At 43.9% G+C, this 22,373-nt stretch overlaps 1 long non-coding RNA gene across 13 annotated transcripts in view; it reads left to right on the top strand.

Moving 5' to 3' along the window:
* The first annotated feature begins 4,892 nt into the window (after window positions 1-4,892).
* Window positions 4,893-22,373, top strand: part of LOC135097418 (uncharacterized) — a 28,923-nt gene continuing 11,442 nt past the window's right edge. For 3 of the 13 annotated variants that reach the window (XR_010265677.1, XR_010265674.1, XR_010265672.1), the window contains exons 1-3: window positions 19,216-19,230; window positions 21,636-21,731; window positions 22,125-22,201. This is a non-coding gene — a long non-coding RNA (uncharacterized LOC135097418). Of the gene's footprint in view, window positions 4,912-19,211; window positions 19,231-21,635; window positions 21,732-22,124; window positions 22,202-22,373 lie in introns of those variants that run through there. The other 10 variants (XR_010265678.1, XR_010265676.1, XR_010265673.1 and 7 more) reach the window with 6 other exon arrangements.

The raw sequence follows: 22,373 nt of genomic DNA, 5'->3' as shown, positions 1-22,373 counted from the left end.
GTTCAACACTGACGACCACATCTACTCAAAATCCGAAAAAGACATTACTGCTGAGCTCTTGAACGAAAACAACTTCCTTAACGAAGGAATTGACAATGTATTTAAAATCCCCAGAACAAAGATGATAAAAATTACTCTGAACAGCTCCACCTCAGCAAGAAAAGCAACTGAAACAGGGCTGCTAGCATTTAATATGAGCATTCCTCACTATAACATAAAAATAGAAGAATTTATTCCCATCCTCACCTGCATGAGATGTTACGCTATTGAGAATCATCCTACCAACAAATGTGATAAACCAAAAACATACGAAATATGTTCAGAATGTGCCGAGACAGGGCACACATGGAGAACATGCCACAACACCACAAAAAAATGCATCAATTGCAACGAACCTCACAGAACTCTGGCCTTCAAGTGTAAGAAAAGGAAGGAAGTCATAGAACAAAAAAGAAAGCAAACACCAACTAACTCAAACAAAACATACAGCCAGACAGTTAATGCTAACACCTACAGCGCACCCACACAGCAACCATTCGACAGGGACACATGTGCCAAGATTACCTCATGTATGCTTCACGCACATATGATAAATGCTGTAAACCCAGGGACTTACAATGATGAGTTCAACAGAGCACTAACACTTAACAACCTCCCAAAAATAAATCTTCCACCAAACCCGCCATCTAAGCAGATTCTCACAATGATGACCAACAGCAACAACTCAAACACACAACCTCAAACACAACAACAGCAAGGAAACACACAAAACACAAGCACCAAACAGGCAAGCACGTCCCCACACATCCAAAACACAAACATCACACAAGCAAACACGCTCCCGCAGACTAAAGACATATACAACACAGACACAAACATTACAATGGAAGACACACAAGAATTCGCAGATCCTGAAGAACAAATGCCAGAACTCGAAAAAATAAAAGGAACAGATCTGGGATTGATAATAATTGCAAAGAAAAGCAGGGGCTGGCCAATGGGAAAAGAATTAAGCCTGAAGGAAATAGAAGAAGGAATAGAAGCAGGAACATATAAATGGAGATTTACAGCTAAAAACATATCAGAGGAAGAGGTATGGAAAAGCCTCATAAACAACGAAATAAACCTTGACAACTGCTTCAGGGTCACAGATGACCAAAAATATACTAAAATACGAAATGGTTTGCCCAGTGAGTTGACCCCACCAAAACATAAAGTAGCAAGAAAAAATAGCCAATAGGCACACCATCATATACATTCAACATACACAAAACCTTAGAAAACATTAACATAGTACAGCACAACGTCGCTCACTGGAACACCAACAAACAAACACTAATAGCAACTTACTCTCAAATTGATCCACACATTATCCTAATTAATAGCCACGGCTTAAAAACAACAGAAAACATAAAACTACACAATTACACCACCTACCTCATCAACTCCAGTGAAGAAATGCATGACGGATCGGCAATCTTAATAAAACAAAATATCAAACACAAAGTAACAGACGATTTCGATACTGATATCTTACAAATTACAATAGAAACAAACACAGGACCCATCAACATAGCAACCACATATTTACCCCCAAGAAGACCTTACCTCCCTATCACAGATTTTCACAGAATTGCTTCACAAAACTACCCTACTTACATAATAGGAGATTTAAATGCACACCATCCACAAATAGATAATAAAAAGGAAAACACAGTAGGAAAAGCCCTGATGATGCTCATAAACATCAACAAACTCACTCATATAGGACCAGATTTCCCCACGTTTATATCTCACAACTCCAGATCAACACCAGACATAATACTAACTAACAACAAAACATACCATAACATAGACATACAAACTGGACCTACAACCTCATCTGATCACTTACCCATTATAATAAAAATCACTGCAAAGCCGGTAAAGATAGAAACGTCATCCACATATTCACTCAAAAAGACAAACTGGGAAGAATTCAAGATCACAACACAACACAAAACAAGAAATATCAATGTAGACCCTTATATGGACCAACAAACACTTGAAAACTCATTAAAAGAATGGACAACAGCAATAACATCAACCATGGAAGAACACATACCAATTACAAAACATAAAACAGTACAAAAATCATTAGTTACCCCTAAAACTAAAGAGTTACAGTGGTGGGCTCAGCAACTTATAGAAAACAGCATGATAGCAGGCTGGACCTACACTAAATACATCACATACAAAACTATTAGGCAAGCAATAGTAACAGAATGCAAGCAACAAAGTAACAAAAACTGGGAAAATAAAATAAAGAAACTAAATCATCTACATAAAAACCCACAGAAATTCTGGCAAAATATAAAGCAGCTAAAAGGCAACAAAACAAGACAAACACCATACTTAATACATGAAAACACCAAAATCTACGAAGAAAACCAAAAAGAAACTATTTTTAGAGAAATATGGAGCAATGTTTTTAAAATAAGTCCAGAAGAGAACTTGACTTTTGATCAAGAGAACGACCAAACAGTAAACGAATATATAAACAACAATAGAATACTTACACTTCCTTACCAACATGCAGACCCAGCCAATCTTAATATAAATAATGAATACATATCTCCCATCACACTACAAGACATTAAAAATACAATAAAACAGCTAAAAAACAACACCCCAGGACACACTAAAATAAACAAAACTATATTAGCAAATCTCCCTAACGAAGTACTAGATATATACACAAAGCTACTTAACGTCTCTCTCTCCATGGGATACTTCCCAAAAACCTTCAAACACGCACAAATAAAATTAATTCCTAAGCCAGACAAACCAACCACTGACCCTAACAACTTTCGCCCCATATCGTTACTAGAGGTACCAAGCAAAATATATGAAAAAATAATAAACACTAGACTCCGTACTTTTCTAGAATCCAACAATATTCTTCCATCAACACAGCACGGCTTTCGCAAAAACAGATCTACAGATACAGCCCTTGCAACAATAACAGAAACAATATCAAAAGCAATAGCAGACAAAAAACAATGCTGTGTAGTCCTTAGAGACGTTTCAAAAGCGTTTGATAAAGTATGATTAAACGGCTTAAAATACAAAATACTACAAATACAAACACCTACTATACTTGCAAAACTCCTCAATAGTTTCCTCGACAACAGAACTGCCTCCATCTCTCTCAAAAATTACGATGGCCCGAGATTCCAGCTCCATAGTGGTGTCCCTCAAGGAAGCAGCCTCTCCCCCACACTTTATACAATATATACATATGACATTCCCCCTCCACTAACAAACGGAATCAACATACAGTATGCGGATGATATAACACAAATAATCATCCAACCAGGTAAATCAAGACACATGTTAGCAAGAAAGATTGAAAGAGAAATAAAACACATAAGCAATTACGAAAACAAATGGAAGATAAAAACTAATACATCAAAATTCACTCTCCTCCCCATTGCCATAAAAAAGACAACACCTGTCACCATAGATGGAGAAAATATTCCATATGCAAACAAAGCCTCCATACTAGGACTGAAAATAGGAACACAAGGCTATACAAAACACATCTCAAACATCTCCAAAAAAGCTACTCTTGCACTTAAAATAACTAAACGCTTTGACAAACTAGACAGCAACATAAAACTACACTTGATAAAAGCATGTGTCCTCCCCATCCTAACTTACCCCACATACACACTCAATGCAATATCAAACTCACAAATGCTATCCCTACAAAGAATCCAAAACAAGGCCCTAAGATTCACATACAATGTAAAATACCCATATACAAAAACAACAGAGGAATTACACTCACAAGCAAACTTATTACCTATCAACCTCACACTACATAAACGAGGCAACCAAATCAAACACAAACTAGAAGAAATACTAGATGACACACACTACAAAAACGCAACTACAGACCACGAGCAAACAAGAGACCACAACTGGTTTAAAAGGCCAATCACATATCTTAATAAAATCAATCCACTCCCAATATACACAGCATATACATAAAACATAAAACAAAAACATAAAAACTATATAATTCACACTAGAAACATACAAAATCACTTCCATGACACAAATCAAGGCCAATCGATGATTAAAAGTCTCTTCCCTGTACTCCTCTACCTCTGCTCCGCGCCCTGAGTTGTCGGGGTGGGGGTGTTGACTCGTGCGGTTAGGAAGAGCAGGAGGCTCACCGTAGAACAACCCCCATCCCGGTAAGGGGTGGTGGTCACCGGCTCTGTTTGCAAACACCCGGCAGCGGAGAGAGGTCGAGAGTTAGCGGCTGCACCCTGAGTCACAGTGTCAGATGGAAGCACTTCCATAACCATACTGGTATAGAGGCACTGTGAGGGGTCTACCTGAGACGGAGACTCTGGCTGAGTCACGCCCGGCGGCGCCAATAGGAGAAAATTAACTAAGTAGCAAGACGGACTGCCCGTCATCTATCATCTCAAACTGTACCTCCAACTTTAACACACTTCTCTCTCTCAAATTCTTCTTTCATCCAACTTTCCTATCCCCAATTCGTTCGTTCGTTCTCAGTCCACACTGAGCAAGAAAATTAACTAAGTAGCAAGACGGACTGCCCGTCATCTATCATCTCAAACTGTACTTCCACTTCCAACTTTAACACACTTCTCTCTCTCAAATTCTTCTTTCAACCAACTTTCCTATCCCCAATTCGTTCGTTCGTTCGTTCAGTCCACACTGGCGGCAGCTTCCAGCTTCAGGCGGGACAGTTGGAGCTCTCGGGTTGAGACGGGCACCAGGGGACCGAGCCTCTGACGCGCGCCACACCGCCCCTCGCAAACACCAACCGCGCCTCCCTCACACCCTCGCCGAACACAACAATACCCCAACGGCAGCAGTGGTTTTGTCCTTGTGAGTACAAACTAAGGCTTGTGTTTGTACATATTAATTACTGATTAATAGGATATAAGGCAAGAAGGAAAAATTTTCCTGTTTTATTATTATTATTATTATTATTATTATTATTATTATTATTATTATTGTTTAAGTTTTATTATAATCGAAAGAAATGCGATGTCACTGGTAGTCGTGAGAGTTTTAGTGATACAGGTACAGCTTCAAGAACACACACACACACACACACACACACACACACACACAGAGCATCCATCGACTCACTCAACCGACCTAACCACCCAACCACCCATTAAACTCCAACCCGATCTCCTACACACACACACACACACACACACACTGTCTACCCACCCACCCGCTCATCCACGTAGCACCCCCCCTTAGCAGTCTCCCCCAAACACATGCAGCCCCGCCCACTCCCCACCACCCACACGCGCCTTACGCAGGTCATTCCACCGCTGCGTACGGTGCCCCGGTCAGGCACGGGTCCCGTCTCAGTGGTCGCGTCATCTTACTGGGAAGAAAATAGAGGAGGTACAGAGGTGTCCCTGTCAGTACTCCCTTCTCGTGCGTCAGATGTCACTATCACTCCTACTACTGTTACTGTTACTACTGCTACTACTGCTGCTACTACTACTACAACCACCACCGTACTGCTTCTGCTGCTGCTGCCGCTAAAACAATAACAACAACAACAAGAACTACTACTACTACTATTACTACTACTACTACTACTACTACTACTACTACTACTATTACTACTACTACAACTACTACTACCACCACCACCACTACTGCTACTACTACTAGTACTATTACTATTACTATTACTACTACTACTACTACTACTACTACTACTACTACTACTACTACCACCATCACCACCACCACTACTACTACTACTACTACTACTAGTTTTATTAATGCCACTGCCACTACGTGTATCTCAATTACCACCGTCACCACCATCATTACCGCTACCTTCACTACTACTATCACCACCACCACCACCACCACCACTACCAGTACTACTACTGCCACTAACGCAGCCAGGACCTCTAGCACAGAATCATAATAACGAAGCTAACAAAGGCCGCCCCTCGTGGCCCGCGGCTGCTGGGTGCCAACTAATGGCAAGGCATGTCGAGCGTTTAGCAACATTTTTATACAATGTATTCAAGGCACAAAGATGACAAGCTGCTTCCCTGACGTCCTACTGCGTCAGATCCTCGAGGCTCTGACAGGGCAGGGATAACGGCCAGGGGTGTGGCGTAGCTCGTGGGTCTAGCGGGCGGGGATGATCTGTGCTGGCGGCTCAGTGGATGGTAGACGAGACTGGCAGGGATGACGGACTGGGGTGTGGCTTAGCTTGAGAGTCTAGTGGGCAGGGTTGTGGTTTGCTGGCGGCGTGGTGTCTTGGTGGGCAGTGGGCTGATGTGTCTGTGGGATGGTGGATCACTGGGGCTGGGCTGGATTAGTGAACTTTTGTGTTAGACTGGGTATTGGTAGGTTGGTGGACTGAAGGACTGGTGGGTTTGTGGATTTATGGGTAACTGGAATGGGGGGACTTAAAGTATTATTACACCTGAGGACTGATGACTGTGTAGAGGTAAGCTGCCAGGCGGTGAGTGGAGGTTTCACCAACATAGTAGCGACACTACTTCCCTTTAGAGACAGCACGTCAGTTATAAGTAGTCTTGACATACGCACATACATACACACAGTCCTCCCCTTCACAGAGAGCACACTGATTTAAGTTAGTCTTCACACACACACACACACACACACACACACACGGTCATCAGTCTCGCTGTCTTCGTTGCAGCCTCGTTTTTATCAAAAACCACTTGCCTTTGGTCTTGTCTTGTCATGTATCACTGAGCATGGCGAGCTTCACCGCGGTACTCCAGCGTGCTATTCTTGAATGCTGCCACCCAGTCGTCGGGCAAAAGGCAGGAGGAAGACGGAGGCAATGATGGATAGAGAAAGATCACCGATTTTACTTCTTTTCTTTGAGTGACTGATGACTTCAACTAGTGATCGTTCTCCGCCATTCCTTCGACTTGGCCTAACAAAGACTGATTTTCCGACTGGCTTAATGTGATGCAACAGTGATGTCATATGTCGCTAAGAGAGAGAGAGAGAGAGAGAGAGAGAGATATTGAATAAAACCAGTGTAGGTCGTGACACACTTTAATTGATGCATAATCCAATACTTTGAAAAAAGAAAGTTAGATTCCATTTTTCATCTCTTGCTTTTCGGATTAATCTATGTAGAGAAACATGCAAATTTATGAATGGTGCATATTCATGAGTCATCTTAATCTTTATCCTCACTTAGTTTTCTGTTACAATCACCCGTTATTCTGTCACTTTTACTAATAGCGCGCTATGTAACTCACTTTATACTCTTTTGGATGTAAGAGGGGCTCTGGCAAAGGGAGACAAAAGAAAGACAACAACCCCACTGAGGTGCCAGGCCCTACCTTCCGTAACTAAGTATTTCTCCCTATAGGCTACATTCAAATAGTCGGGGGAAGGACATTTAATTTCAAACAATAAGGAACAGCTGCATAACAAGCTTACCCCCGAGGCTTCCTGAGCTACCTAACTTGATCTTCTTACTTACTTTCTGAGTAGAAAAAGAGGGAGTGAAAAAGTAGAGAGCACGTACCATATATATATATATATATATATATATATATATATATATATATATATATATATATATATATATATATATATATATATATATATAGGACTCCAAAAAAGTAACCCGAACTTTCATTAATTAAGAGTTATGAGATTAGATTGATTAGACGAAGCTTCAAGGAAAAGTATGGCGAATGTTTGTATCACTGGTTCTCTTATCGTAACAGATAAGGTATCATCTGCTTGTTTGGCTTGTTTGATAATCACTAATATCAATTGCCGAGGAAGTGTCACGGAAAGCAATTGTTTTCCTTTAATAATTACGTGATAACTCCATTAGCGAATATTGCACAGCCGTGTTGTTCAAATATTCGCGCTGGGCTCATTAAGCAAGCTGAAATGCATTTAATCGAGGTGGCATACGCAAGCTCATTTATTTCCGCTGTTTGTTGCTATCGCAAAGTAATTCGTCTTGGAATGTGCGGGAATGCATTCTAATTACTATGAAAGAGTTCTGGGTGTTGGTGGCTTAAAAATTGCATTAGCGGTATGTGTAGCATTTAGTGTGTGTCTGCTCTTTAGAGATTTCCTTATAGTTATGTATCTCCTTTTCCAGATTCTTTCCCTTTCGCTAAAGTCTGTATATTAGATCTCTTGTTTCCTCAGCTTCATTGTTTTCAAAGCCAAATAACAATCTTCCCACAATTTCACCCTGACAAAATATTCTATGCAAGGTTTTTTTGACTTCATGCACTCTCTTCCCTCATCATTACATCCCCTGCCATCCAGGATAGTGAAAGAAGTGAGTGTTTGGAGTTACAAAATGTTACAAAAACGCGACACCGCTGGTCACACACTGACGGGCCGCTGACCACTCCGCCAGCTCCGGCCACCGCTCGCTTGATATTGCACTGAAGGGACTCTGCTGCCACACTTGTATAACTTTGTAATGTGGTTTTGTTATGAGGCAATACATGCAAGGAAGTCCCCTGCCACGCTTGTATAACTTTGTAATGCGGTTTTGTTATGAGGTAATACACGCATATTACTCTTGTGTGTGCGTGTGTGTGTGTTAGGGAGATAACAAACGAGCGGTGGGGGCGGGCTGTCTGTCACCGGGTCGCATATTACTGCTCTGCTTCACGGGGGTCTGGTTAGAGTATCATGGAACCTCTCCGCCCCGTCCCACCGCCCCGCCCCGCCTCTCCTCTGCCCCGCTGCTTGTTCCGATGCGGCCCAGAATAGTGTCACAGCGAGGCGTCACACTCCATGTATTTATCTGACAAGCCAAATCTCACGTATGGTGCAACATAACTACACCATTATGAAACATTTAACGACTCAGAGACTGTTCGTGTCCCTGCGCAAGTTTTTACGCTTTATGTGTTTGCTTGTGTAACTCATTCAGCACTATTCAGTTTTCTATCTGTCTATATACCAGGCTGGCAATCCCACACGGGGTGGCCCAGACAAGACACCACACACTCATACATACACCATTCACACTGTTGGTCCCATCGCCCCACTGTAAAATCATTACTGTTGGTCAGATGTCGACTAATTATGTTCCCCTTGAAAATAGCTCTTATGAGAGAGAACGTATCAAAATAGGATCCTTATAGCCTGAGAGACCCCTTCACTCTGGCTAAGCTGCGTAGGATGCGGTGGCTAAGAATGTATACAGACAAGGAGGCAATGAAATAATGCAATGGTAACAGTGATGAAGAATGTGATATTGGCACATAGATACTCGATTTCAAGGAACAATAGGCTTGACTGCAGTGCTGCGTTGGCTATTGTTTCCAGCTGTAATTCTTTAGCGTTACGTTATGTGCAGTAATCCTGATTGTCCATCTAGGAAAAGGGACCTCTCTCTCTCTCTCTCTCTCTGCTGAGGGCTCCACTACGAAACTTGAAATCTGATAGACTGTCAGCAAATCATATGGAAGGTAACTGCAAAAACATTTTATTTCCAACCGTGACTGTACATCAATAAATCACTACTTCCGGCCGTGAGCGCACATTGATAAACTCACCACTTGTCTGTCTGCCTTTACCACTACTTCTGACCGTGACTGTACACCGGTTACAAAAATATGTTCCTCATCTGTCTGCTTTTATTACTTCTGACCATGACTTCTTCAATAAATCACTACTTCTGACCGTCACTGTATACATCATTAAGCTCACCATTCGTCTGCCTGTCCCGCTTCGCTTTCCCCATCAAGTAAGAGTAACACCGCAGTGCATCCTGGGCCACATGACGTCAATCCCTGCCACCCACGTATCCCATATAACCCTTACTTCCCCCTTGCCCTGCGTAATATCCCTAGGGGGGGGGGTCTTGAGGAAATCTTCTTCCCTCCGGAGAGTTTTGTATATTTAGATAATACGTCGTAATTTACAAACATCTGAAAAATAGAGTGACAAGTATTAGGGGCGGTCATGCAAGTCCCGCATTAGAATATTTATATCTGGCTGGCTGACTGCCCAGTCTTCCTCCCCTTACAGAATGGTGGCCCTAGTAATGCGAGGAATAAACACGGATTCCATACACAGACCGGAGCGAGTCTCTCTCTCTCTCTCTCTCTCTCTCTCTCTCTCTCTCTCTCTCTCTCTCTCTCTCTCTCTCTCTCTGCTCTCAAATTTTCTTTCCATTGTATAGCTAAGTATTTATTTACCTACCTACCCACCTACCTACCTACCTACCTACTTATCTATCTGTCTATCTATCTATCTGGATCTATTTGTGAGTGTCTGTCAGTCAATGAGTCGGTCACTCAACTCATGCGATCAAGCAATCAAACATTGTATCTATCTGTCTATCTATCTGTGTGTGTGTGTGTGTGTGTGTTTCGGTATATTTTCATGCACACGCACCACAATTGGCCATAATGTCACTTGGGTTAAGGAAACACATCAGTAACACAAAAATAAGCCGCGTGTCCCACTCCAGAGAAGAGAGAGAGAGAGAGAGAGAGAGAGAGAGACAGAGAGAGAGAGAGAGAGAGAGAGAGAGAGAGAGAGAGAGAGAGAGAGAGACAGAGAGAGAGAGAGAGAGAGAGAGAGAGAAAATATGAAATAACCACAGTAACCATCAACATCTAACCTCCTCCTCCTCCTCCTCCTCCTTCTCATCCTCCTCCTCCTCCTCCTCCTCCTCCTCCTCCTCCACAAACAATAAGTACCAGCAGCTCATTGACAAAGCCGCGTTTCTCTCCCGAAGTGCCGAGTGCTGTATCTGCAAACCACTTTGAGGCGAAGGGAGTTTTCCCCGTGGTGATATAAATGGAACTTTTCAGGCCGTTCACCTCCGCGATGGTTTTATTTAGCTTAACACTGAAATTCCATGCGTGGGTGAATGTTAATGTATGTATGTATGTTTGTTTGTATATGTGTGTGTGTTTGTGTGTGTGTGTTTCGTGTGTACGTAGATATATGAATGTGTGTGTGTGTGTGTGTGTGTGTGTGTGTGTGTGTGTGATTCTAGGTAATTTCGTCTGTCTTCATCTCTTTCTTTGTTCTTCTTTGGTCTGTGTGTTTATCTGCCTCTCTCTCTCTCTCTCTCTCTCTCTCTCTCTCTCTCTCTCTCTCTCTCTCTCTCTCTCTCTCTCTCTCTCTCTCTCTCTCTCTCTCTCTCTCTCTCTCTCACCATCTATCTACCTAGGTACCCATCGCATCGCATCAATCTCTCAGTGTATAATCCAGCCAAGGGACCCCGCCGCCAACGAAGGAGGGACGAGACGATAAGATTAATTACAAGTGCGTCCCTGCCCTCCTTCCTTCTTCCTTGCCTCGGCCTGGTATGTGAAACTCCAGAGCGTCAAACTGTCCTTCACCTCCTGTCGCCCTCCCAGTAATCTTCGTTCAGCTCACTGTTTCGGTTATTTGAGTTTATTTTCTCATTTCCTTCCGTTCCGTTGCCTCTTGGAGTCTTGTTTCGAAGTACTCAGATGCGAATGATTGAACTTCTCACCTCGTGAAGGCGTTTGACGTGTTATAAGCAGGAACACTTGAAGCACTTTCTCATAAGGATGACTTTTTCTAAACTGGTTCAGAGTGGAAGGAGGGAAATCTGCTTGATAATACCTAATCTAATCTAATGTAACCTGATTTTAAACTCTTACCCTCACATTCTTATATATTTGTTTACTAACTTATTTATTTACTTATTTATTCATTTATCTATTTACTTATATATTTTGTGCTCTTCACCAGACTAACTGATAAAAAAAAAATCCCTACTTCTCGTCATATTTTTCACACCTATCTAGACTTCTTAACACTCACGTAAAAAATAATATCAAAAACTCCTACTGCCATCTCCCATCCAACTCCAGTGTTCGCTACGTGACTCTCCTTTATGGGACGCGAGGCCACGACTTTTAGGGGTTTTCTTGAGGTTTATAATGTATAGTGCATGTATTTTGTCCTTTTGTCCCGCCCCATTAGTGTTACCGCTATAGAAAAGAAGTAAGAAGGAGGAGGAAGAGGAAGAGAACGAGGAGGAGGAGGAGGGAGAGGAGGAGGAAGAGGAGGAGGAGGGAGAGGTGGAGTTACAAGAGGAGAAGGAAGAGAAGAAAGAGGAAGAGGAGGAGGAGGAGAAGGAGGAAGAGGAAGAGAAGGAGGAGAAGCAAGAAGAGGGAGATGTGGAATAACAAGAGAAGAAGGAAGAGGGGAAAGAGGAAGAGGGGGAAGAGGAGGAGGAGAAGGAGAAAGAGGAGGAGGAGAAGGAGGAGGAGGAGGAGGAGGAGGAGGAGAAGGAGGAGGAAGAGAAAGGAAGGAAAAGCATGACAAGGAGGAGGAAGAGGAGGAGGAGAAGGAGAAAGGAAGGAGTAGCGAGTGAAGGAGAAGGATGAGTGGGAGAAGCATGACGAGTAGGAAGAGGAGGAGGAGGAGGAGGAGGAGGAGGAGGAGGATGGGAAACGGCCTTTTTTTTCTAGTCACTGAACATCATTATAAGACTGGTGAATAGAAATGATTTTTTTTTTTTTCCCATACACTGAACTATTTTTTCCTCTGCGAACTCCGTAGATAACCTTTGCCCTTGACTGGAGCACCGGGACCTCAGCTGATAGATAAGAACATAAGAGCATAAGAAAATAAGGGAAGCTGCAAGAAGCCATCAGGCCTACACGTGGCAGTCCCTCTATGAAACATTTCTATTTCATACAGATCTTTTGTTCGAGTCTTGATTTCCTCGTGAAGTGATTCTTACAGTGGTGGCTTATGTGATGACAGTAGTAGTAGTAGTAGTAGTAGTAGTAGTAGTACGTAGTAGTAGTAGTAGTAGTAGTAGTAGTAGTTATTATTATTATTGTTTAGGTCTTCATGGATGTTTTTCCTTTTAATCATACGAAATTCTTGCTAAACTATAAGTAGAATCATAAAAACACCATTGAAAACCACAGTATCTTTTCTATCGCTATGAAGTTACCAGTAGTCGCTATGAGGCGGCGAAACGTGTGGGAATACAGGACTCAGTGATCTACCGTTCCCGCTACATGAATAATTATCGAGTGTATCGTGTATTCATGCCACCGTCGCCCAAGTGACCCGAGGGACCCGCCCACACACCCTTACGCCTACCCTGATCCGCCTGACTCGGGGGGGCGGGTATGTGTGTATTGCTTTCTATATTTAGCTTTCGTCCTCTGCACCACATCACCCGTGCACTTTTTTTAACGTTCTTAGCCTGAAGTGACGGAAGGCAGTCGTGGTAAAACTATCCTTTCGCGAACAGATCTTTAGAAACTTATTTACGTACTAAGCTCTCTTAAATATTTTTGTAGTCTGAAAAAAGCTAAGATTAACTTCCTTCACGCAAACTATTTTTACACAGTTTTAGAGGTTAGTGAAGAATGCCCATGGTAGTCAAAGGGTTGAATTTGTGGAGTCTTAGTTAATCGGTTCCCTCCCGCAATGGTGCAGGCAGATTTTTCAAGTGACACCTTTGTAAAGGCTCATGCCGCCTTCCAGAGCTCCCGATGCAGTCGCCGTCGGAGATTAGATTGATAGGAAGCATGTGAGTGTTCTTCGGCCATTCGGTAATAGCTTCTTAAAAAATTACCAGCGTTATTGCTGTTTTCATTGATAAAAAGAGACCCATGAGAACCCAATTACGATTATAGCCTTTGAAATCAGTCGTAACGGGAGTTTTCAAGGCAGCTTTTATGATTCTAGTGGCAGATTAACAAGGATACTGCATCATTGATAGGGGAAAGACTAGTGAGAACCATAACAATGCTTGTGGCCTTTGCAATTAGCCGTAATGAGAGTTTTTAAGTAAGCTTTTTATGATTCTAGCGATGGATTAACAAGAAGGAGAGCTCAAACTATTTCGTGACACTGGGCTAAGACCCATGTACAGTAAATGCGTATCAGTAAGGGCCGGGAGGAGGCCCGGGCCACGCGCTACCCCCGGTGTGGAATGTGATAAAAGCATCCCCTTGTGCCTGGAAACAATGGCTATTCACAACACCTCCTCGGGAGAAGAATGTGTAACAATAAGGAGTTTAAATTTTAAGAGCAATCGTGGAGAGGGTGACAAAGGCGGGGCAGGGATACGGCTGCGGACTAAGTGGCAGCCTCCTCTGTGTCTGTCTGTCTGTCTTTCAGTCCGTCTGTGTGTGTGTGTGTGTTTGTGTGTGTGTGTGTGTGGTGTGGTGTGTGTGTGTGTGTGTGTGTGTGTGTGTGTGTGTGGGTGGGTGGGTGTGGGTGGGTGGATGTGTCTACTGGTCTTTGTCACTGTCGTCCCTTTGTCTCTCTCTCTCTCTCTCTCTCTCTCTCTCTCTCTCTCTCTCTCTCTCTCTCTCTCTCTCTCTCTCTCTCTCTCTCTCTCTCTCTCTCTCTCTCTCTCTCTCTGTCCTCTACCACTTTGCACTGACTACACACTTCACAAGCATCCTTCATCTTATTAGCGCTCCTTCAGTCCTTTGCAACGCACCCGCTGTTAAAAGGAAAAAGTACCTTAGCTGGCATGTTGTTAGAGTATTCCCTGCTGCTTCGCCTGTCCTCACGCTTCCTTCCCTCTCACTCGTGCTATCATGCCTTCTGCCTCTTCGTCAGGAGGTGCAGTGCAGATGTCCTGTCGCCAGCCGTCGCTTCTCTGCCACAAGGGGTAGTGCACGCGGCGGGCGCTCATTAAGGGAAGCCCGAAATAAGTGGGTTATTTAGGTGATGAACTGGGGGATGTGAGGCTTGTTTTGATGAGGGACAGAGTGGAGTGGAGCAGAGAAGGACAGAGAGGAGCAGAGTGGGACAGGGTGGAACAGATTGAAACAGAGTGGAACAGAGTATGTCATTGTGGGAGAAAGATGGACAGAAAGAAAGAATAATTTACAGTAATTTACATCTAAACCTGCCTTCTCGAAAACAATGGTTAATTTAGCGGTACCATATTTATCAACAACATAAGGAACTCCTTCAGCGCCTCCGTCAAGAGATTAGCTCCTGGTATCCGCAGATTTTCGACTTAATTCTTTTCACACAGCTGTTTCGTAATACAAAAACAATAATTTACATATATACCTGCCTTCTTGTAGAAATAAATGCTTAGTTTATCATCAATATAGGAAACTCCTTCAGCGCCTCCGTCAAGAGATTAGCTCCAGGTATGCCTAGATTGCCTCACGCCCACGTAACCTGCAATGCCTGAGTGCCGCGGGCCGCTCTCTCCCTCAGGTCAGGGAAAGGAACCATTGTAGCTGATCTCTCGAGGCCATTACCACCCTTCCCTGAGCTTTCTCATTCCTCTCTGCATTACTTCCATCTCTTCCCGCCCTGCCTCACGCCCTCCCACCCTCGTCCATCCTCCTCTTCTCTCCCTCGTTAATTCTTCTCGTTATTTCCTTCATCTGTTTTCTATCTGTTGTAAGTGTATCTTCTCCTCCCGGCCTATCTCACGTCTCTCTCTCTCTCTCTTCCTACTCCTCCTGCCATGCTCCACCCTTCCCCCCTTCCCCCTTCCCCCTTCTCTCTCTCTCTTCTCTCTCTCTCTCCTTGTTCTTTTCCCTTCTATTTCCTTCTGCAGTGTACACTTGCAACAACCTCTCGCTCATTCTTGTTTTCCGCTTCTATTCCTCCTCCCGTGGTTGAGTAGTATATAGAATATCTTACAACATTTTCACTGCTTTGGTTGTCCTTAACCCTTCAGGGGACTGTAAAAGATATGTTTGCAGAGACACTGAAAAAAAAAGGAGAAAATAAATTTTGTTCTTTCTAGGGTAAATAAATATTTAAAAGAAGGTAGTACGAGAATCAAGTGCGTAAAAAAGCTGTAGGTGAGCATTGTAGCATTGTAGGAAGCACTGTGTCTAGCAACGAATGGGTTAAGGTCTCTTTCATCTGGTGGTGAAATGCTACACTGAAATAAGATGCTACTCTCGACACATCAGACTCCTTTCCCTTGCAGCTCCTCGCCTGATTGTGACGATTTAAAGCATCTCTCCATTCCCTCCTATCATTATTGTGCATTACGCTATTAGTGGAACCAGTGTGCTGTGCGACTTTCGAGCTTACAGTGGTTAATTAGCGAAGCAGCTTATGTATAGTCACGAGGCCTCCTGACGCCCACCACGGCTGCGTTATGTGTAGGTTTCATAAGGACATAAGAAAATGAAGGAAACTGCAAGAAGCCATTAGGCCTACACGTTGTAGTCCCTGTCCCAAACATGCTTACCTATATCCATCTATCATTCCCATCCATAAATTTGTATATTATTAAAAAAAAGGAACTCGATCTTCTAGTTATTAGTTTCTCTTAGTTTCTTTCCCCTTCCTCACCCCCCCGCTCTCTCTCTCTCTCTCTCTCTCTCTCTCTCTCTCTCTCTCTCTCTCTCTCTCTCTCTCTCTCTCTCTCTCTCTCTCTCCTGGACATATATTTAGGCATTTTGCTGCTGTGACTTTTGATTTCACGAGAATGTCTTCAGTGGAGGAAGGAAGAATGTAATGGAGCAGGTCATATTATTGCCGCCGTGTGTGTGTGTGTCGGCGCGCTGTGGTTATCACATATTTTTGCATTTGAAGTAAAAGTATATTATAAACGAGGAGAGGCGAGTTGACGCAGCGAATAAAATAAGGTGATTTATGGGCCCAGGTAGCGGCGCCACCTCCCTGTCCCCCTCTCTCCTTCCCTCCCTGCTGCAGGTGTGTGTGTGTGTGTGTGTGTGTGTTTTGAGACGAAAGAAGAAAGATAAGATGATTTCATATGTAGATAGATAGATAAATAGATAGATAGATAGGTAGATGAATAAACAGGTAGACTGAAATACAGAGATGCATACAGATATATGAACTGCAAACAGACGAATAGACAGACATGTAGCTCGAAACAGCAGATAAATACAATTATGAAAATCACAGATAGATCAATAGGAGATAAAAAACAAACAAACAGACGAATAGAAACAAAGAAGCTGATCCAAATATACGAATACAGACACAGATAAACAATTAGATCCAAGTAAATACGAGAACAAGACAGTTACTAATAATTCCAAAGAGGTGACACTTCCCGCGCCGCCCTCACCCTCCTCCTGCCCTCCCCCGCCTGGCGTAGCTCGAGGGGCGCGGTGGAGCCAATATTCCGGCCCAGGGTGAGGAAGGGCGCATCCTATTCAGCGGTCGTTATTAACCCCTGCTGGCTAATTACTCGATCGGGCCCGCAGCGGAAGGAGCCGAACGTGGTGGTGCCTCTCTCTCTCCCTCTCTCTCTCTGTCCCACCCTCCTGCACTCCCTTCACGCACCTACGCACCCACCCACCCACCCACACACACTCACACACACACACCTTCTCACGAGCCTTGATCACGAGGACTATTCAAGCATCAGATCCCCATGGTGTGTGTGTGTGTGTGTGTGTGATCGATGTAGGAAGCGATGCTTCATTCCCTCATATGAACCGCTTCTCATCTACTCCTGTGGTCCTCGTTACACACACACACATACACACCTTCCAGATCTCATACATTACACCACAGTTTTTTCTTTTTTCTTTCACCTGTGTCTTCTCATCTTCTCGTCTCCTCGTCTTCTCGTCTTCTCGTCTCTCCATCTCCTCGTCTCCTCGTCTTCTCTTCTCCTTGTCTTCTCGTCTTTCCGTCTTCTCATTTCCTTGTTTTCTCTTGTCCCGGAGCGCGGTACATCTGACAAAGACAGGACAGCCAACATACAGGGCACACACACAGACACACGCCGTTCCCTGCTCACCGTTGTGACCTCAGCAAGGGCACGCAAATTAGAGCCATCGAGCAGGTCTGCTTACATTCTGGAGGCAGGGAAGGAATGTTACAAAAAGCCTGTAAATTGCAACCAGCCTGTAAAGAGGGGAGGCGGGAGTGTGTGTGTGGGAATAACACTATTAATTTAGAGCCACGGAGGAGAGGAGGAGGTGCCTTGCTGAGCCTCCCTTAGACTTGGTGGAAGGATGGGAGGGAAGGAAAAACAAAGGAGGCCACTTTATCTCGATGTTATAGCCACGTATTTCTAAACCCTGAGTTTTCTCATAAGGGTTATTTTTCCAAAGGCTACAGAGATGATTAGTCAGATTCTCATGGGTGGCTCTCTCAATGACGATCTTTGTTAAATTATCACTAGAATCTTGAAAACACTTTTTAAAATAGTAATGACTTCCACTGTTACTGTTAAAGATAATTGAAATACCAAACCGTTTAACCATCGGACCTCAGTGCCAAGGAGATAAAAGGGAAACAAGAGGGCCACACCTGCCTCTGGAATAAAGTCAGAGCTGCCCCTCGCCCCCTGGGAGAATGAGACTGCCCCATGTCCTTGGCAGAGCAGAGACCAACGCTGTTACCCTGCCAGTGACCCGTCAGGCCAGGGGCGTGCCTCTGTCAGTGAGGAATCTCTCAGCGAGGCCTCTAACACAGTTACCGGTGCCACTTGTCGATCATTCTAGCAGAGCAACAATGTTTTTTTTTGGCCGTGGCAGTGACGCAAGGCAGGGAGGCGGTGAGGCAATGAGGCAATGAATGCATCACCCACCTTCACTCCACTTCAACTAAACCCGCACCTGACTGTATCCCGTATACCTGACTGTATCCCTTTTTCAAATTGCAGCGGCCATGAAATCTTTGCATTGTCATTCTCACACCCGTTTCTTATTACGACCACAAATCTCAGATACATATTCATACAGTCACGATTCAGAGCAAATGAAGCTTCGCCACTCAATTTCGATATGAACGCTCCTCAGTTTTGCCAGCTGAGGACACGCGAGCATGGTAACACTGCCACTGACCGATGCTAGAGCTCCCTGATTGGCCTCAGTGTTTCCGTTTTCTTTAAAATGTGATGCAGATAAATTATATCCTTCCGTCAAAATCTTATATATAAGACATCAGGTTATGAAGGTCAGAATAACCTAGTGTCTTATTACTAAATATAGATTTTGGTAAGAGCCAATTTGCTGCCCAAATTAAAAAAAAAACGGGAATACATGAACCAATCAGGGAGCGAGAGCATCCCTACTGACAGTTACCAGGTGGCAGAATTAAAGGGCCGGAATCAGTAAGCACAGTGGCGTGCCGTGGACGTATGGGCGTGTGGCACAACTTCCGAGGCGAGGAGCGCTTGTCCCGCGGCTGGACCTGAGGCTGAGGCGCGGTCTCATCGACACAAGAGAACGTGATGAGGAGAATGAGGTGAGCGGCCCGTCAGATGCAAGTATTAGTGAATGCCTATAATTTTGACAATGTGTAACCAGTATTGGTGGTGGTGGTGGTGTTGGTGGTGTGGTGGGTCAGGCGGGGTGCGTGGGCGGGATGTGTGGGGCCGGGATGTGGGGAGGGAGGGCAGGGTGCGGGTGACCGGGTGATGGGGGCGGATGATAAAACACATCAGGTGAGTGATCTCGTTTGTATTTGGTATGAGCGCGCGCACGCACGCACGCACGCACGCACGCACACACACACACACACACACACACACACACACACACACACACACACACACACACACACACACACACAGCATTACACAATCTACTAATTTTTGGTTGTGATAATTTTTGACCAGTCGTCCGGGCAGCTCCTCACTCCCTTCCCTCCTCAACAACCCCCAACCTCCTCTCCTCTTTCCCAGGCCTCCCTCCTCCCCAACCTCCACTCTCCTCTCCTCTCCTTGCTCTCCCTCCCCCATAGTCCATATCCTTCTCACCTCCATGCCTCTCTATACCTCTCTTGTACTCCCGATCCTCTCTCTCTCTCTCTCTCTCTCTCTCTCTCTCTCTCCGCCTTTCATACGCTGCCCACACACTGTTTTTCTCGCCCTCCCTCCCTCCCTCCCTCCACCTGCAGACCATTCCTCTTTGCCCTTCCCTCTCCCCTCTCCCTCTCGCCCTTCCGATTTATCCTCTCTCCCAGCCTCCCCTCTCCCACCCTCTCCCCGGCCGATGAAACTTCGCTGCACTATAAAATATCGCAATTGGTTAACGATTTAACGCCGAAATCTGCATATAAATTTGGGGTTAACAAATTTTGAAAAGCTCGCTTTTGTATGTTTTTTTTTTTTTTTTTTTAGGATCTGGTGATAGTCATGTTGTGTGTGTGTGTGTGTGTGTGTGTGTGTGTGTGTGTGTACAGGTGTCCCATTCCTTAACACACACACACACACACACACACACACACATACACACTAGTGATATCAATGGCCACTGTATGTCTTTGCCTTAGTCAATCGGCGGCCGTACATCTCCCTCCATCTTGAGTCGAGGAGAAAGATGAGGAAGAGGAAGTGAAGATTCTTGGGTGAGAGGTGGCTTGACCTTAGCACTTCGAAGGCCAGGGGAAAGATCTCCCTCTCTCTCTCTCTCTCTCTCTCTCTCTCTCTCTCTCTCTCTCTCTCTCTCTCTCTCTCTCTCTCTCCTTTTTCTTCTTCTTCTTCTTGTTTTTAACATTGGCAAGAGCTGTGATTGTAGATTTGAGTGTTGGCCTTTTCAGGCTCACTTAGACTCACTTCACTTGATGTGAAAAGCAACCTTCCTTTGTGTTCCTTGCTGTTTATCCCAGGTATTGAGATGATACAACTTAAAAGATGTATTCATATATTGTTTTATATATTCCTTTTATTTGAAATGACCTTATTCCGATTTGAAATTTTGAACAGTAATTGTTCGTACTCATCTTGACACGGAAAGACGCGCCTTATGCCGACAAGCAGGATGTTGTGCATTCACTAATTCTTGGTGTTCCGAAGCCTTCCGCACGGCACTGCTCTCGTCGCGTTTGCTGTATTTAATTGTCGGTAGCACATTAAGCACTGTTTTTGTGAAGAAAATGCATATTTACTGTTGATATGATTGTCGTCATTTTGCACAAATGTCATTTTGTTTGAAATGTTCTGGTTCAGGACACCACGCTGAGTAATGTGATATCAAGTGTTGAAATCATTCAGATCCCTCCATTGCACTTTGTTGATTTTTTTGTGAAAATCATAAAGAGTTTGATGTGTAAAGATAAATCTTATCACACTGCAGTTGTAATATAACCTGTAATCCATTGCTTGGCTGAATCTTAGTGATCTTGCATCACTTTAAGCTCATAGTGCACTATTAAATTATCAGTGCTCTTTGACTGTTTGTTTTTGATAATTGAAAAAGAAAATTTTATATTTGCAATCAGTTTTTTAAGTTGACCTAAGAAACAAACATTGATGCAATTTGGAGTCCATATGTTTAATTAAACATATTCTCAGTTTTCACAAAGTAATAATAAAAAAGAGTTATGTCTGTGTGTGTGTGATTAATGAAAGAAGCAGACCTGAAATTGTGTCTCTTCCTCGTGTAAGGTGTGCAGCGTACCCTTCAGGCCAGTGCCGGTGCGGAGAGAGAGAGAGAGAGAGAGAGAGAGAGAGAGAGAGAGAGAGAGAGAGAGAGAGAGAGAGAGAGAGAGAGAGAGAGAGAGAGAGAGAGATGCAACCGTATTCTAAGCTAAAGATGTAGGATGTCCACCTGTTCTCCTTGTTCTGCCTGTCATGAAGTGTGTTGTGGTAGCACTGTAGCTCCCTCGTTGCAAGTGGCCTTCATTATTTACATTACACGTTGTTACAGCGTAAGGAGTTGCTGGGTGTGGCCTTCAGTAGGATAATGAGGATGGAAGCTGGCAGTGGTGACCACATCAAGACGTGGCACCACAACACAATGAAGGTGTGTTGCTGCCTGTCTTCATTCCGTGAAGAGCACACCAAACTCCACCCACACACTCCACCTCACCACACACCTCACCACATAAGCATTTACTCCCCTTTTTTAAAATCTATTAATATTTAGCTTATCTATAGGCTTTTACAATTGTCTTCACTTTTTTTTTTTTTCATCAGATTTTGAACATTTTCACTACAGATCTGCCGGAAAGTAGGAATGAAGGTTGGTCTGGAAGCAGAATCTGAAAGCATGGAATTAAGTTATTAAGAGCACGGATGTGACAAGAAGCAATATAAACAATGATAATAGTAATAGCAATAGAAGTATTAGTATAAGTAAGTCAATTTGAGCCCCCCATTGCAAATCTGACGTGCACTTAATGTTACTTCCCGGCAGGCCCGGAACGTGAACACACGATGATCCGCTTTGAGGAGGACAGTGGGGCATTCTCTTGCCTCACAGCAGACTGCAAGGTGAGGCTCAGGGAGGCTGCTGGAAGGCTCTGGTCACCCTTTCACCACGCTGTCGTTTGTTGCACCTGTCCGATTCATTCTGCACGGTTGCCTTCCAAATGTTACACATTAATTACAAATTTTGGTATGGGACTGAAAATGTGACACATGTACTCTGCGAGTACACGTGCAC

This window comes from Scylla paramamosain, unplaced genomic scaffold, assembly GCF_035594125.1.
Source record: "Scylla paramamosain isolate STU-SP2022 unplaced genomic scaffold, ASM3559412v1 Contig19, whole genome shotgun sequence".
Lineage (NCBI taxonomy): Eukaryota > Metazoa > Arthropoda > Malacostraca > Decapoda > Portunidae > Scylla > Scylla paramamosain.
This window is presented reverse-complemented; position numbering and strand designations above follow the sequence as displayed.